Source organism: Pogoniulus pusillus, chromosome 18 (assembly GCF_015220805.1).
Source record: "Pogoniulus pusillus isolate bPogPus1 chromosome 18, bPogPus1.pri, whole genome shotgun sequence".
NCBI classification, from domain to species: domain Eukaryota; kingdom Metazoa; phylum Chordata; class Aves; order Piciformes; family Lybiidae; genus Pogoniulus; species Pogoniulus pusillus.
In genome coordinates this window covers 19,485,847-19,498,823 of record NC_087281.1, presented here as the reverse complement: position 1 = coordinate 19,498,823, position 12,977 = coordinate 19,485,847, and the positions used below count along the sequence as shown (strand labels likewise).

General features: G+C 38.2%; 1 protein-coding gene across 1 annotated transcript in view; it reads right to left on the bottom strand.

The window, feature by feature from the left end:
- The window catches only part of SDCCAG8 (SHH signaling and ciliogenesis regulator SDCCAG8), a 111,214-nt gene that overhangs the window by 57,775 nt on the left and 40,462 nt on the right, over window positions 1–12,977 (bottom strand). The window lies entirely within an intron of this gene.

The following is a 12,977-nucleotide window of genomic DNA, read 5'->3' as shown; positions in this document are numbered from 1 at the left end:
GACTCAAAATAATCAATTTCCACACCTTCTAAATTAACAGAGCTCTAGAAAACACACCTTAGAATCATAGAAGCATAGCATCAACCAGGTTGGAAGAGACCTCCTTACTCCTATGCTGGAATCAACTCAATAATGAAAGCTTCAGGGCCACAAGATTTCTCCCTTTCTCTTGAGGAATGTTTTCAGCATTGTATGGCCTGTGTCTTTTCATCTGATAGGCCCTTGTTATTACTTAGGATTGCTATGTCTGAGGACATAGCTTGACAGTGTTTCCCAGCTTCCTCTTACAAAACACTGCTGATTTTTTGCCATTCCATTTTCTGTCATTCAATTCTTTGGTGAAAGGGTTTGATTTTTCCAGTGCATGTGTAAATCCACCCCAGCGTGTGTGGACTGGCTGGATTTTAAGGCTCTTGGTGCTTTTGACAGTGCAGAAGGAAAGGCACGAAATGAACGCTCAACAAAACTAAACGAAGATGCACACGTGCATGCTTGTGCAAGAATTTAAAAGTATCAGGATATGGTCAGTTAAAAAAATCTCTCCAAGGAGCTGAAATACTGCCCTTCCTGCATCCTACTGTGGGGAATTACCTACTGAGTTGCACTTTATATCTGGTTTTGGGAGCTGACTGGATGCTGCTCCTAGAGCTGGCTGCCAGGTCTTCTCAGCAGAAAGCTCAATTTTCTGGAAACTGCCCCAGCCAGCACACTGTGTTTGGTGAGCTTCAGTACAATCTACATTTGCATGGTTAGATTTTGCAGAGACCTAACTTAATTTAATTGGTAGAACTGGAGGACTGTGCTGTTGGTAAGGATGCATGGCATCTCATTCATGAGAATTGTGGATTTAAAAAGTTAAGAAAACTCTCTAAAGAATTTTTTTCTTTACAGTCCAAGGTGCCTAATTACAGTAGTTGAGTGACACAGAGAGTTTCCTAAAATATTGAAATGTCAGAGTTTTCTTCTCATAACCATGCGAAGCAGCAGCTACTACAAGCAATTAGCAAAGTTATGTAAAGGTCAAGGGTTTAAAAGTGTTACAAAATTAAGCATTTAGCTCTTTAAATATAGACCTGGAAAGTTAAAGATGTTACAGAAATAACTTTACAGAGGAAATATCTTTAAAGAATGTTAATGAATCAATCAACCAGCCAAACCCTTTTGTATTCTACCTGAGATAAAAGACTGGAAAAGAGCCTTGCCAGGCTAATACTGCTTCATAAAAACACCTCAAAACCAAAGAAACATTTTTGGGGGAGAAAACAAAGAGAAGACTAAGTTAATAATTCTCCCACCAGCTTTCTCTGTTTAGAATGTAGCCACACCACTGGAAACACACTGGAACTTTTCTATATATGTTTGCATCTTATACAATATTAAGTCTACAGAAACAATAAAACAGTAAAACTTTCATCTTTCCCATTACACTGTATCTGACACATCAAGAGGTATCATACATTAATAGCTAAACATGAAAAAGATTCCTGTTCTGAGAATCTGAGTATAGACATAACTTGTGGTATATTCCATCTCTATCTACTAGGGTCTACTAATGACTGGATTTTTTACTTCAAATTCATCATAAAAGAATTTGCAAACATCTGGCCTATAATCTGGTTTTATTCTTTCAGTGCTACACCTTCAGGATACATACAGAAAACTAATAGTTCCTCAGTGTAGACTACTGGGTCTACTTGGTCTACCACCAAGTCTCAGCTAAGTGTGATCATTAACTGTCCACTTTTCATTGTTGGAGAAGAAAAAGAAATGCCTCTAACAGCAATTAACATCTCATATTAGGTCAAATAAAATGGCTTAGAACCAAAATCTGATTTTTCTGTCACACATAAGCCTTGCCAACAAGCTATGCATCGTGTAAGTAAACGTCCATCCTGCAGTGGTTATTGTCACATCAGACTGAACCATTTGGCTGATAAATCCTTGCAGTAACATGCAATTAAGTAGAGAAGAGAATCTACAAAGGATGACACAACAAAAGAAGTGGGTTTTTTTGTGAAATCTTTCTACATAGCCCTAAGCAATTCATAGTACTGCATCCCTTTCTCTGGTATATTCTATCATTGCCACACGAGCCACTTTAACAAATGGCTGAATGCTGAAATGAATGCTTTCCATGGGAGACTTTTACAGACATTTTATAAACAAAGTTATTCCTTTGCTTGACTTATGGCAATTCCTGGATGTAGCTTCAGGAACCAGTTTAAGGTGACATAGTCAGTATAAGGTGTGGTTCCTCTTTTCATCCTCTTATAATTAGCACCCATGCAACTTCTTCCGCAAGAACAAATGATTCCTTTTCTATCTGATTAACTCCCTGAAACACCTGATCACACAGATGCCCATCTTCCAGTGTCAGCAAGGGCCTGGCAATATGTGGCCAGATACAGCCACATATTACCACTCTAGGGATTTGTCTTTTCAGCAGCAGAATAGATCTAGACCAGCTTAAAACAATTATGATTGTGTATGCCAAAACTCAGCTTGTTAATACAGTAAATCCAACCACCAGGCTCCTACCACTGAACCAAAAAAATGATGCAGCTAAATGATACAGAGATCTGATCTGCTATGAACTCACTCTGCCAATCTAAAATTGTTCAAAAAAACAATGTTTTTGGTATGTTAATTTTGTACCAGCAAACTTTATGCAGAATCAGGTATGGTATCATCTGTCCTACTGCAGCTCGCATAAAGTCAGTATAAACACTGCACTGCAAGCTCTAATTCAAAAGGAAAGGACTGTGTGCTCACACCTGATCTGGATCAGATAAGCACAACTGAATGATTCAGTCAGTTGCACCATGAATGACTGTGAACAGTCACCTGTATTTTTCACAGGCACAAGGTTTGGACACACAATCTGCTGCTAAGCTACCACAGGCCTGATACTCTGAAGTAGTTTAACTCTCCCCAACTAATGCTGAAGTTGAGAAGTGAGGAATAGTTCTCAATACCTCTAAAGGACCAAGCCTCACATGAAGAGCTTAGGAAGAAACAGAATAGTTTGGCAGAACAGCTGGACAAGTCAAAGCATTCTTCTGGATGACAGTTTGAAAGATAGTACTTGATTCTGAAGTAATTTCATCCAGGGCAAGCTAGACTCCTTCCCTATCCTACAACAAGATACAACATATTTAACAAGATACAACATATTTCAGCAAAATTATAAACTTGTGACCAAAAGCAAGAAAGATGAGAAATACTGTGTTAACATTACACTGTATTTGACTCTGGTTGATTGGCTTGATAATCTTGATATTACAGACACATCTGAATGAAAGACATATTTATCTAATCACATATCACAGGAACTAGACATGAACACAAGTTAAAAAATTTAAATGCAGCATTACAGGCTTTTTGTTGTTTTGGTCAACTGTGGCAGCACCTTTTGTATTATCCTGACTGAAACTGTCTGCACATTAGTATTAGAAATAATGGACAGAGAGTATAGCAGTTGATGTTTTTAGTGGTTTTGGAAGATTTTTTTTTGGTCAGGTTATAAACCTCTCTTCTTTATGCTGTCAAGAGTAAGGAAGAAACATATTTCAATAGCAACTTTAAAACGAAACTGGCAAATTACTACCATTATGTTAAGTGTTAGATATCCCACTGTGCAGTTTTGCTTTGTGAATTTTTACCTTCTTCCATGCACACTTTTAGCCACTGATCGCACAGCCTTTCAGTGTTTTCTGCCTTTTCCTTTAAATAAACTGGCTCTGGCTCCTTCCATCTGGTTCCCCTTCCGTCAGCAACCCTGCACCTGTTCACACCTCCTCTCCTGTTGGATTCCACTGAACATTTCCTCCTCTGCCAGGGCTATTCTGGCACTCGCAACCTTTCTGTCATTCAATCCATCTGTCAGAAGTGAACTTTGTTTACCGCAAGCTTCTGCTTTCTTCTTCAAGAAGCAAAGCCCCTCAAGGTCATTGTCAAATGAACTGTCGGTGTGGATTTAAATCCACTTCTGCTAACCAGCAGAAGATGAAGTTCTTTGCAGTCCTCAGATTGCGAATATCAGTTTGGGGTATAAGAGAAATAATACAGAAGAAAAATGATAGATTTTAATCATCATTCATCAGCTCTAACAGCTAATGTGTTTTTCTTCTTGTGCACATATCTGTAACCTAAGAAAGACTTGCAGAGCTATGTAAAGAGGTGGAAAAGGCTAATAAAAAAAATTATTAATAAAACAATAAATGACAGTTTTTGACTTTCATTTTAACAGCACTAAAAATACAAAGAGAAAATGAGAACAGCTGAATAAATAAGTTTACAGTAAAACCTCAAATCGATCAACAGCATTATTCACTGTAAATTATTTCATCTGTAGCTCTTTTTTTTTAGCTTACCTACTGACGTTTCAAATGCAACACTAAGGGAAAAAAATGCTGTGGGGTTTTTTTTCTCTGTTTTTAAGCCTTCCAAGACACATATGCAACTCTTTGTTAAAATAATGCCTTCCATGTTGAGACAAATTGTAAAGATCGTTAGTCAAGGCTGAGTCTAAATTCATATTGTCAACAGGATACATTATTTTTAGCAATTCCTGTGCTCACATTTCTTTTCAAGAATACACTCTGATAACCACAAGCTCCTAAATTATTAAGTAACCTCCCCAACAGTCTCATTTATCTAAAATAACTTTCAGTTTCACTACAAACCTTCAATATCCCTTAAAAAAAATAAAATCAGACATTTCACCGAGATTAAATACAGTACAAAAAATAAAACACATATTTAAAGTTTTGCAAGCAATTATAAAGACCCACCCATTTTATTACCCTTTTACCAAAAAGGAATTATAAGTAAGGCATTCTGGGAGCAAGTCCAGGAGGTAATCCAATCTCATTAGCAGAAATGCAGTTATACTTATGTTAGGTCTGAATTTGACTCTAATAAAAATTGCATTGACAAACACTGCACGAGTTTAACTGAATAGCAACTTCAGTACTGGTATATCCTTTATCTAGGGATTAGTCCCTGCATTTGCAATGGAATGTCTTCTGATGCGATGATATTATTCCATAAGTAACTACATGCAGGTAAAGAAAAGCACTGGCAGCAGTGTCCTGCCTAACTACAGAGAAACTTCAGTCCCTCAGTTTGATTTAAGCCTCGTAAAAGCAACTGAATGAGATAAAGGTAATCAAGAAGAATTGTCCTATTTCTACGAAAATGTAGCTTGGTACTCAAACCACCCAGAACACAAGGTAACCAACAGTGGCATGTATTGAGCTTGCTACACTGCCAGCACAGCCAGGGGAAGGAGGTCAGCCCTGTCAAGCAGACAACAGCAGAGGCTGTGCTCATCTGCTCTTTCAGGACAGGCATCTCCCAGAACACTCTCTCCCCCTCTGACCACAAGGGCACTGAGCAACAGGGTGAGGAGAGCCTGCCAGGCAGCCAGAGCTGGCATGCTCAGGTGATTTTTTTTTCCTTCCTCCTTCCATCCACCAGCTACCTGCTCCAGAAATGACAACCTGTAGTTTGCTGCTCTTCAATGTCAAGTCTGATAATATCCCCAGTTGAGGATCCTTTGGTTTCTCTGTTGATTTTTTTTTTCCCCCAAGGCAAGAATTTCAGGAGAAATTTTGTGCACTGTGACTGGACAAGAGAAACAATTTTGAATATACTTTTAAAAGTAAAAGGCAGTTTTAAAAATTAAGATCACAACACCAAGTGCTGATAGAAATAATACATTTCATCTTGTCATGTAAACGAGCTTTCAGATGTACTTGAGAGAAAGTCCCTGGAACCAGTGAAAAATAAGAACCAGAATAATTTTTTTCACTAGCAAATTCAGTAAAACTTACTGTAGCCTTGAATACATGTGTCTGATATATTTTTATGGCTCAAAAGAATTAAATCATTATCCTGTTGTTATTAGTCATACAAACAGAAAACTAATTTGAATGAGTTCAAAGTAAATATTTGATATATGTGTATAAATCTATTACTGTTAATGATGAATAACTGCTCAAACCAAAGCACTTTTGTTTTCTATAACAGCCTCCTCTGTGTTTCATCAGAATTCACTGCTCGCTCTAAAGCGCTTTAAGTATTGTCACTGTTCCTGAACAACGCTGCACGCAGCAGCAATTTGGCTACTTCAATGAACTGATGTGATGTAAAAAAAGATAAAATCATTAGAGAACTTTGATGTGACCAGTTGCAGTTTAAATGCTAGGGAGAAAATTTTACACTGATTGAAGACTAAAACATCAGAATGTATTCTTGCCTTTTCCTTGAGAAACGTGTATTTTCGGATAATAAATTATCAACTGTGTTTAAACTCTTTAAAAATGGGGGGCAAAGTAGTCTACAAAGACCTCTATATTCAAATTTAGCACACATTTTTTATTTCATTCTTTACTTCTTTCAATAGTGTCTTCCTTCTTTCTCTTTTACATTTCATCAATGGCCTTTACACGTTTTACACATCCACCTTAAACACATTTAAATTATCCAATAGAAATACATTTTAAAAATTGTGTATTATCTTGACACAAAGTAGATCAGCTTCAAAACTTCTACAAGGCACTCCGAGAAGACAACACAGCCCATTTATTTCAAATCATTCAGTATCAGTCTCCATAAAGCAGCATATGGTCTTACCATGGCAGGTAAAATATTTTACCTTCTATAATAACGCAGAGCAGCTAATTTATCTACCTGCTACATCATCAGATAAACAATTTCAGCTGCACCATAAAAACCTAGGCAAAGGAGAAATTTATCCTCCACCACTTTATTAATTTTTCTGCCTATACACATTCATATAATTGCTAACAATAGAAGTTATTCTCTCTTCAGCCCCCTTTGTCAATTACCTTAAAGCAAGACCTTTTCAGTTGTGGAAATATTTGCAGTTTCTACAGCTGCAGTACAAAGAACTAAGACATTTTCACAGAGTTGCTTGGGGGAAAAAGAAGGAAAAAAAAAGATTTGCAAGATTCTATTGCGAGTAAAGCAAAGTGAATGACAACTTTCAAAGCTACCACCATCATTTACTAATGTGCTGCTATACCAAATAAGTCTAATTTTTTTTGACAGCACCAAATTAGATTTACTGCAGAAACTGCTGCATAAATAGCATATGGCTATGTTATACCACCTATTTCAAATCCCTGTAATGTTTCCTCCCCTCCCTGCTCAAAATGAATAATTGAGCCAAGCTATAAACCTTCTGCAGACAAGAGATCTAGAAGTTAAAAAAGTAGATGCAGGAAGATTATGTGTGTGTGTGTGTAATTATTTTTGTAATTGTCTAAAAAGTATCACACACTCCAATGAAAGAAAACTGGGTAGTAAGAGGCCACGTCTCTCTTGCTCCACTTGAGGATTTTATTTCCTCCTTTCCCTGATGAAATTTTGTTTTCATTTCTCTTTCGAGTTGGCAGTCATCAGTGCAGGGCATGACCTTGTAATCCTCTTGCACATGACTACCTCTTACTTGCACAAGAAATCCTATTGATCTTCACTCTCCTGCGAGTCAAATTATTCATGTGACTCAAGATCAGAAGGCTCAGACCTCCATTCATTCCTCACAAGCTTTCCTTTAGGAAGAGGGAAGTGCCTCCTCCAAGTCAAAATAAAACATCAGAAAACCCGTTTCATTCATCAGAGGGGCCCAACCCTGTGGGACGGCGCTGACCTATGGCTTTCCCCTCTTTCCACACAAGCAAAGTTTTCTTATCAGCATGCCGGCTCAGCCCCTGGACCCACGTGCTTTTGTATTTCTCTCGCCAAATTCCGCGGTCACTGTGCTACTATGACAGCACAGAATAGGAAATGGTAGCACAGAATAGGGAAACACGTAACCTTAGCACACAACGCAAGTGAGAGCAAACACGGCTTTTGTAGGTGCGAGGGGGTACGACACACCTAAGTGCAGGTGCTCAAAGCCCAGCGGGCCACAGTGCGAGCGCAGCGGGCAGCCTGCACCTCCCCTGGCCCTTAACCCAGGGCGAGGTGTGCCGCACGCTTCCAAAGTTTGTGCGGCTGCCGCCACGGAAAAGACATTGCAAGGTCTTCTCTCTGGCCGGTGGGCACACCACTGCACACATCATGGAAGGCTGCGGCTACCCCGCCGCTCGCCTCTCGGTGGTCAGTCCTCCCAGCTGCCCTATCCGTTACTGTCTGATTAGCTCTGCGAAGGAGCCCCTCCCCGGCCAGCTTTCCCCGCCATCTGTTCCACACGCGATGGCTGCCGCCCAGCAGCCTTGCGCTGCCCTCCTACCTGGCACCCGGCTCCCGGCCTTACCCCAAAGTGCTAACACAGGTTCTCGCTGCTGGCAGAGTCAGGATTTCATTACTACTACTTTGACAAGTGCAGGGTTGTTTGTAATTTCTCTTTTATCCTGATTTTGATTGTACAACCACCTCCCACTGATTCAGTTTGCTTCAGTTTTGTTGCTCACAGATTTTACTCTCCACATTAATCTCCCTCTGGCATGTTACTGCATCTGTTCCCTTTTTTATTATTAATTTTCAAATTCCCACCATTTTTGACAAAAAGGAGGTAATCTACACTCTGCTTCTGCCCATTTCATTTTCTTTAATTTGGAAGATAAGTATGAAAGCGTGCCAAAGAAGTTAATTCTCCGTTAACAGTTTATTTTCTGGCATCCTGATGCCTTTGTATATAGGGAAAGCAGATAGAAATAAATGTTGACTGAATCACAACAGCATAGTCACAATCGTCCCTAAATTTAACGAAAAGTAAACATATGAAGCAGAATCTCAAAAGTTTATTAGTTATCAGAGTTGTTTCATATTGATCACTTTTCCCTGCATTTTAAAATAACAGTTGTGTTCAAGATGAATAGAATATATAAAAAGAGATTAGAAATCAATAACTGCTTGTATAATTTCTGCTTCTTCATTCTCTTTCCCTTCCCTCCCAGCCCCAGTTTCAGTGTTACGGGTCCTTTCATCAGTCCGTATAGGAAGATGACATATCTCAGCCATTTAATACTAGTGATAGCATTTCTTTGAATGTTACCTCCCTTCAAGCATATACGCCAGACTCTTTCTGACATGCTGAAGTTGTTGGAAAGATCATGACACTAAGTCTGCTTCTAACTAGTAGACTCTAGTACAAAAAAACCCCAATAGATAATACTGGGTACGGTGCAATACCATGGAAGACTTTTAACCATCAAGAAGTTAGTTTACATTATATCATTTAATAACATCACTTCAATAGGGAAATCAACGTATGAGACATGCTGCAGTTCCAACAAGGAACACTGGTGAGAACATACAGCTCAACATCAAAGCTTCAGTGACTAAATAATGCCACAGGAACCTGGAGGTGGAAAGATAGATTTATGCACTTTATTATACATGTAATCCAAATTAGCATCACAGGAGTAGCTGAAACTAGCATGAAGGACCAATGCACAGCAGGAAGGCTCTAGCACTGATAAAGCCTGCTGTACTACTTAAATGCCACTTTCTTCGATATGTTGCTTTCTAGAGGCCATAGCATTTTCAAAAAGAAGAGAGAACAGAAATATCATGTAATAGGGAAAAGATTAATCATTGAGAACTACAATACCCACTGACTCACTACAATATAGACTTTGATACTTCAAGAGAGTGACTTGGGGATTCAGTATAGCTTGATGGGGATCAATCAAACCTGCAAACATGGGTTCTTCCACTAAGTTTTCCCCACCTACAAGTTGATATTCAATACTGCATGCAGACAAGAACAGTAAAAAAAAAAATATTGCTTCAATTCCACTCAGTTACAACTCCCAGCAAATTTTAGATGACATTTCAAAGAAAACCATCTCAAGAATTCCATGTACCTTTATGCCTGAGAAAATGCATGATGGCACAAAAAAAACCCCCAATTTTGAATTTCAGCGATTCCCTTGCTGCTTAATATTTATCTGTGGTGGCACATGCAAGCAGGAACTACATCTGACTGCAACTGAAACAAATAATAACTTCCTATCTGTTTTGAAAGAAAAAGAGGAAAGATTTCTCACATTGATTCCATTACAAAAGAATAGTGAAAGATTTTATTGAATCACATGACATGCTAAGACCTGGGCAAGTTGTTAACATCTTTCATCTTTTATGTGATTTTTTCCACTAGCATACTGACATGATTTTAAACAATTATGTTCTCATGTACTAAGAGCAATAGATCTGTGTGTGTTCTAGTCTGAAGAATGGATCCAGATAAGCCTCATCATCAAGACCAAACCTTGCCAGAGTCAATGCAATTTAATATTAACTTCAGAAGTAATTTCTTCTGATTCTCCTACTATAATAACTCTTGTACAAATAACCACCAAGTTGAAATTTTAAACAAGCATGGTCAGTCTCAAAGCATGATGACATCTGCAAACTCACATGACTGACAATCAATGCTACACAGAAGTTCTGTATTTTCCCAGTCATTTGAAGACACAGCAGTTAGAATTACTAACTAGATTCAGTAGCAGGAAATGTATGTTGATACAAAGAACTTCTAAGCCACATACTGCTCTGGGAAGAAAGGTGACAATAAATGGCATTTTTAAACTCTGTGGCAGTGGTTTAGAATAAATAATTATAACCTTTATCTTGAATTTTAGCAAGTAGATTTTGTTAACTTAGAAACTTGGCAGAACTTAGATTACTTGGTAATCAACCAATGGTGTCTGAGAACTAGTATACAGCAAAGAAGAGAGATTCCTGGAGGAGAGCAGTTCTGCAGAACATCTTTTTTCCTCATTAAGACATAGACTGCATTCTTTCTGCTTCAATCCATTTATATAATATCCACTATATCATTTTTTTATAAATTAAAATACAAAAGTCTCATATTTTACTTATTTACAATACGCAAACTTAGAATCAGTGGATGAGTGAAGAGCTTTTCTCCTTAGTAATTTACTAATTCATACAGAATAATGAATTCTTCCTGTATGCCCTTCTCAGCTACCTTTAACTTTTGCCAGAACAACACAGACAGGTCATGCAAGGCAACAGAAGGACTACCTACAACCATATAACAGCAGTACAGGCCTCCCTCAAGTCCAGCATTGAGCAAAGACTTGGAGTGGACCAGCTGGTCCTCTTCTGAAAAGACAGGAATCGGTAAGACAAGGCCAAGGCCAAAATACCCAAGAGACAAACTAAATCAGTGCCATTTCTGCAGCAAAAATCCCACAGGCAGGAGTCTAGAGATTAAAATCTGTTTTCCTTGGCAAGAGCCACAGTGAATGAGTCTATAACCTTCACAGGATTGCTATTACCACTGCCTTTCAAGTGAGTATTTTCACTGGCACAGCTGCCATTTGAGGTGAAGGGAATAAAGAATGAAATAGGGAAGATGATAGGCAAACAGAAGTTCATGAGCAACAACTGTAGATGCACCAATCATTAAAGATACAGCGAATTCAGAATGCAAAACTTACAGCAGAGGTCTATCTTTTAGACTTTCACTAATACAGAAAATCTCTTCTAGCAGAAAGAGATCTGAAAGGATGAAGAAGTGTACAGGCTGAAAAAAACCATTTCATTTCAGTAGATCTTTTCCTCTGTCACTCAAGGAAAAGAGACGACTATGTGAGAACATCTCTAACCCTGCCCTACCAATGCAAGTACACAGGTAGAAAAACAAACAGCTTAGGAGCAATGAATCTCTCATCTCCTTTTTCCACTCCCTCTCTTCATTCATGACAGCAATATCACCTACTGTGCTCATGGAAAGCAGACAGACACTATTTAAAGTTGAGGACACAAAACCCAAGAGAAAACAAAGTATTACAGAATTTGGGAAATATCAAGGAGAAAGATTTGAACCTATTTCCCACCCTCCTACATATTTCCAACAATTAAATTTCAGCACAGAAAACATTTTGATACTTATACACAGGCTTGTAAGCAGAGGCCATAACATGAAGTAAAAAAAAAGAGAAAGATTAGAACATTGCAGAAGAGAGGCTGCACTCACTAAGTCAGACAAAGAAGCTGTGGCAGTTCAGCATCTGTCTCAAAAAGCAGACATCTGTGAAACTGTATGGAAATAAGGCCAACACAGAGCATTACTTGCCCAAAATACTGTTCCCGCGTTCCAATGATTTGCATCTCAGCAACTTCCCAAAGTCACAGACCATAGATTGAAGAGGTACCTGAATCATCTGCATGTTAGATATCCAGCTTTAAGTAATGGAAGTTTAAATACATCCAGTGTTTTCACAAATTAAAAAAAAATTAGCTAGTCAGGTTTTCTCCAAGATATCCAGAGCCCTACTGCATATAATCAGCCTTTTGCTAAAAGAAGCGTGGTAAGCCATTTGGTTAACTATCACAACAAATCATTATTAATAAAGTTCTGCTAAATCCAAACTTTAGATATCTTAACAACTCACCCAAAACTTTTTTCAAGTTCATTAACCTCTAGCATATTTTTTCTCTAAATACAGGCTGTTAGAGTGGTACTTTCTTCCATCTGTTAAACAACCGTGCTCAGAATTACACAGAAATGTAGCTGAACAACAACAAAAAAAAGGATTCACTGAATTTAATAGTTTAGAAGAGGTTCTATTTTACTTCCATTTACTCAATGGCAGAACTCTCATGGAGCCCAAAGAGTATAAGACTTGGATAAACACGCAGACTTCTGTTAAATCACATAAGTCTCAGGGTTTTCCCCTGCCATGTAAAATTTAAGGTAACTTTTTTTCCTTAAAAAAGCTGCCAGATTTGTTTCTGGATGACCATGCAAGGTGATGGAACAAAACAAAACCCCCACACAACAAAAACTCCATAAACAGTCAGACAATAGCATTTTCTGTGGCAAAAGGAAAAATTCCTGCAGTTACCAAAATTCAAGCTGCAATGAGTAATTGGCTTGTTAACCTTCTGGTGTTTTCTAGAAATGCATAATGAGTAGTGCAATAAATGACATCGGCAGCTATATCCAACAATGGAATAAACTCAGGCAA